Source organism: Anarrhichthys ocellatus, unplaced genomic scaffold, assembly GCF_004355925.1.
Source record: "Anarrhichthys ocellatus isolate YVR2014 unplaced genomic scaffold, GSC_Weel_1.0 scaffold228, whole genome shotgun sequence".
In the NCBI taxonomy this organism is placed as follows: Eukaryota; Metazoa; Chordata; class Actinopteri; order Perciformes; family Anarhichadidae; genus Anarrhichthys; species Anarrhichthys ocellatus.
The window spans coordinates 9,089-14,570 of NW_022280258.1; the positions used below are offsets into that span (position 1 = coordinate 9,089).

Consider the following 5,482-nt stretch of genomic DNA (forward strand, 5'->3'; position numbering starts at 1 on the left):
TGCTTCACATAAAAACATTAAAAGCATCAAAACATAAGGCAAAAGTAAAGGATATTTAAAAACAATTAAGAACATACATTGAAACAATAAAGTCATTAAAACACAAAAAAATAAATAAATAAATAAAAAAATTAAAATTACGTCACATTGCAAGACTCTAACCCGGCCTCCCTGAGGTCTTATTTAGTGTGGGACTCCAACCCCGCCTTGGGACTCTAACCCGGACAATTGGACGCAGGACTCTAACCCCGTCTCGACGCGGGACTCCAACCCCGTCTCGGGACTCTAACCCGGCCTCTCTGAGGTCTTTCAATGATGCTTACACTTTTTATCGGTTTACCAGGACTTTTCAGACATCGTAACGTAACATCACTAAATTTCGTGTTTTCAATCAGCAGTATTTGGAAATTGATTAATATATTAATTGAATGTGGTTCAATTAAAGGCAGCAGCAAACAGAAAAGTCTTCAATCTTGATTTAAAGGAGCTAAGGGTCTCAGCAGACCTGCAGCTTTCTGGGACTTTGTTCCAGATATGTGGAGCAGAACAACTGAACGCTGCTTCTCCATATTTAGTTCTGACTCTGGGAACAGAAAGTCGACCAGTCCCAGACGACCTAAGGGGTCGGGATGGTTCATCAGGTAGCAGCAGATCAGAGATGTATTTTGGCCCTAAACCATTCAGTGCTTTATAAACCAACAGCAGGATTTTAAAGTCAATTCTTTGTTTGACAGGAAGCCAGTGCAAAGACCTCAGAACTGGAGTGATGTGATCCACCCTCCTGGTCTTAGTGAGGACTCGAGCTGCAGCGTTCTGAATCAGCTGCAGCTTTCTGACTGACTTTTTACAGAGACCTGTAAACACACCGTTACAGTAGTCCAGTCTACTGAAGATAAATGCATGGACAAGTTTTTCCAAATCCTGTTGAGACATGTCCTCTAATCCTTGATATATTCTTCAGGTGATAGTAGGCTGATTTTGTAATTGTCTTGATATGGCTGTTCAGGTTGAGGTCTGAATCCATAACTACACCTAGATTTCTGGCTTGGTTTGTGGGTTTTAACATCAGTGATTGAAGCTGGGCGGTGATTTTCAATCGTTCGTCCTTGGTACCAAAAACAATTACTTCTGTTTTATCTTTGTTTAATTGAAGAAAATTCTGGCACATCCAGTTGTTGATTTGTTCAATGCAGTTACCCAGCCCTTTTATGGGATTATAGTCCCCTGGTGACATAGTTATGTAGATTTTTGTGTCGTCTGCATAGTTATAACACTCTTTGTTGTTTTCCATAGTCTGAGCTAGTGGAAGCATGTAGATGTTGAACAGAAGAGGCCCCAGTATTGAACCTTGGGGAACACCACATGTCATTTTAGTCAGGTCTGATGTGTAATTAGCTACAGACACAAAGTATTCTCTGTCCTTCAAGTATGATTCAAACCAGTTAAGTGCTGTGCCAGAGAGTCCCACCCAGATTTTTCGTCGACCGTGCATGGTCGACCGTGTCGAATGCAGCACTGAGATCCAGTAATACTAAGACTGAAATTCTGCCATTGTCTGTGTTTAAGTGGATGTCGTTGAAAACCTTAACAAGAGCAGTTTCAGTACTGTGGTGCTGTCGAAAGCCTGACTGGAAGACATCAAAGCAGTTACTTACGGCCAAGAAGTTGTTCAGCTGTTGGAAAACCGCTTTTTCAATTATTTTACTTAAAAATGGGAGGTTTGATATTGGCCTATAATTTTTCATTGTTGCGGAGTCTAAACTAGCCTTCTTTAGGAGCGGTTTAATAACTGCAGTTTTTAGGGGTTGTGGGAAGACACCTGAAAGAAGGGATGTGTTTACAATTTGTAAAAGATCAGTGGTCATGCAGTTTGAAATATTTTTGAAAAAGTGTGTTGGTAGAATATCCAAGCAGCAGGAGGATGACTTCAGATGTTGTATAATGTCTTCTAGGCTTCTACGGTCGATTGAATGAAATTGTGTCATGATATTTGAATGGATGTTATTTAGAGAAGGGGACAACACATATCCTGTGGTTGGTGTGGAGGCTGCTTGTCTAATTTGCTGAATTTTGAATTCTGAATTTTGTCAGTAAAAAAGGAGGCAAATTGATTGCATGCCCAGGTGGATTGGAGCTCAGCAGCTACCGACACTGGAGGGTTTGTTAGCCTGTCGACCGGTAGCAAATAAGGCACGTGTATTGTTATTGTTTTTGGTTATGATGTCGAAGGACTGCCTTGCATTTCTAAGTTCCAAATTATAATTGCGAATTCTCTCTTTTTAGATGTCACAGTGAACCTGGAGATTAGTGTTTCGCCACCTGCGCTCAGCTTTCCGACACACTCGTTTCTCTATTTTGACCAGCGCACTCTCAAAGAAAACACAGAAATGATCAGAGAGTGCAACATCAGTCACAGCGACCTTGGAAATGTTTACACCTTTGGTGATGATTAGGTCCAGAGTGTGCCCCCTGTTGTGTGTGGATCCTGTCACATGCTGAGTCAGATCATAGTTATCAAGGACACCACATAGTTCTATAGACCCTCTGTCCTGGGGATTATCAACATGGATATTAAAATCGCCAACAATAACAACACAGTCAAAATCAATACAGATTATAGACAGCAGTTCAGTAAACTCATCAAAGAAGGTTGCGCAGTATTTAGGCGGTCTGTAAATGTTTAGCAATAAAGCTTGAGTGGAATTCAGAGCCACATATTCAAAAGAACTAAAATGACCAAAGGACATCTGCTTGCATTGAAGAGAATCATTAAATAAAATAGCAACTCCACCTCCTTTATGTGCTCGTTTCACTCATGAAACTGAAGTTGTGAGGTGTTGATTCAATAAGAACAGCTGCACTGTTATCTTGATTTAACCATGTTTCAGTTAAAAACAAAATGTCCAGTTTGTGCCCAACAATAAAATCATTGATTAAAAATGTGTTTCCTGACAGAGACCTGACATTTAATAAAGCTAAGTTTAATGTGGTTAAAGCTTTCTTTGCCCAATTTATTTGGACAGGCTGACGAGGAATGTATGTTAAGCTTGATAAGTTTGCAGGTTTACTATTGTTTCTTCGCAGCCTCACCTTTCTTTTTCTATAAACTTGCAGGACAGGAATTGAGAAGGCTAGCTGCATACAGGGCCCCCGACTTTTCCTGGAGAGAGTCATTGGTGTCATTAGCCTTGTAGCCTGGACCCAGAAGATATCAATTATTGCCTTTATCAGGTAGGGGAGTTAGAGGATGGTTGTGAAGTCGAGGAGTGGGGCGAGGAGTGTATTTGGTTCCAGCAATGACCAGCTCTTTCATGTGGTCAGTGAACTCCAGGTGGGGGAGGATGGGGAGTGTGAGAGAGAGGAAAGGGACCTGCACTGAAAAAAAAATAAAGTGACATTTACTTGAAAAAAAGCTAGGTAACAATTTGCACTCAGAAATTCAGAGTAATTTTTACTCAGGAATTCTCAAGTTAAGTTTACTTACTGGTAAGAATTGTTTTTTATCCAAAATTTTCAAGTAACTTTTACTTGCAAATGTCTTCCTTAGACATAAAATGTACTTAGCCTTTGATAGTAATCTTTACACAACTGTTCAAATATGAATGTTGCATTTTTTTTTTAAACTGGGCTACTGTTAATTTAATAAAATTGTCTTAACATAAGGCTTCTACAAAACATCTTTTAAACTACAGCAGCTTTACTTGTTAACTGGTGAAAGAGGTCACTGCTGACAGACACACACAAATGCCAACATATATAAACTGGTTAGCATTGCCAGACAAAACATTTCTAAATCAGTGCTGCCAATAAGAAATTTAAGAACAAACGTTTAGTCATTTAACAAACACTTTTAATTTGAAACGATGGGTATTGCTTGACAACACTTAGATACAGATAAGTGCCCATGAGCAGAAGGCAAGCCTTTGCCACACTTTGACAGTCATCAAGAACCTCTTTTCCCTCTGACGACAAACACGATTGTCAGGAGTGAAGCCTTTCTGTGTTGCATTTCCATGGATGACAAGGATCTTCATGACATGTTGAGCATAGTCCTCTTCAATGACTTCTTTGAAATTCAAATTTACTAATGTTCACTTTTACATCTTCGAGTCTGATGTGTTCTCAAAAAATGACAATAGTGGGAGAAACAAACAAAAATATTGAATGTGTTCAAATGCGTCATTATGCATCTATTCTCAGTGTATATGAGCCCAACATAATTTTATATAATATTAGATATCTAAACTTTACCAGGCTGGGTGATTCCAGCATGGGTCTTTGTTCCTGCAACTCCGCCCTTTGTCCCAAGTATCTCAAGAAAGTTGGTAGTGCAATTGTCCAATTTCAACAAAAGGTTTCGCTCCAGATGAACTGTGGTTATTCTTCTGAACTCATTGATCTGAAACAAAAGACAATAAAAAACAACATGATCAAGATGAGGTACCTTGCTAAAACAATTAATGCAGTAGTCCTCCCAGTATAATGTACTGGGAGGACTATGACTTCAAATGTATATGTCAAGTTAATTAAACTATAACAGTACTAAGTTGATTTTACCTTGTGTCAACTGTTGATGTCAACCTGCTGAGAGTGAACGTCCTTTAATATTCTGTGAAATATATCAAGAAATTATGTTAAAACATGAACACACAACATTAAATCTGAATTTGGCTTAAATCTTCATATTGATAGTGGGCTTCACAAAACCGAAGTAATTCCCCCTCCCCCTCGTCGACGGAGCGCAGCTGGTCGAGCACCGTGTCCCCAGGCCAACAACTTTCCAAGGGAGAACCCTGTAAAATCGTGACCAAAACCACCAAAAACATGTCCACAAAATGTAGCGCCGTGAGCCATGTCTGTAATGCTGTCCCAAGTTAGCTAGCATGATAGCCTAACTAGCTAGCACGCTAAACTGACCAGTTCGCTACTCTTCAGTGTTCACAACTCAAACACAGACTTGACCGAAGGCTCAACAGCAACGTAGAGCATTAATTAAACATATAACCTACCCCAATGGCTCCCGTCCATGAAGTTCCTCTCCTCAGGTGAAACGCTGCCGTCCTTGTTCAGGTTCTGCTGTTCCGTCGTCTCGTTGAAGAAAGGAGCGCGAAATCTCCTCTGACGTCACCCTCTGAGTACGCGCTATAGGTTGCCAGGTTTTACTCGTATTACCCAAGTACATTTTACTTTGTTGTGTCAGGTAGTGCATTCAATACAGTAGTTTAGTAGATATTACTTAGTGTGAATGATTAAAATGTACTTATAAAAATGAGGATACATAATTACAAACAAACACCAAGTAACACATTAAATAAAAGGTGATATTTTAAAGTAAAAGCACTGGAATGATAATTTCTTGTAAAATTTACAAAAATAATCGAGGTAATAATTACAGGGCCAAAAACTCTTTTTTTTCAGTGTGGATGGAGTTTGGGGGGTGGAAGTATGTGCTGGGGAGGTAGGTAAAGACTCCTCGTCTCGG

At 39.7% G+C, this 5,482-nt stretch overlaps 1 long non-coding RNA gene across 1 annotated transcript; it reads right to left on the reverse strand.

Moving 5' to 3' along the window:
- Positions 1 to 4,106: 4,106 nt before the first annotated feature.
- LOC116400975 (uncharacterized) lies at positions 4,107 to 5,200 on the reverse strand. Its single transcript, XR_004213956.1, has 3 exons — positions 5,010 to 5,200; positions 4,558 to 4,609; positions 4,107 to 4,399 (listed from the first exon to the last, which is right to left on the reverse strand). It is a non-coding gene; the product is annotated as an uncharacterized LOC116400975 (long non-coding RNA).
- Between the last annotated feature and the right edge of the window lie 282 nt (positions 5,201 to 5,482).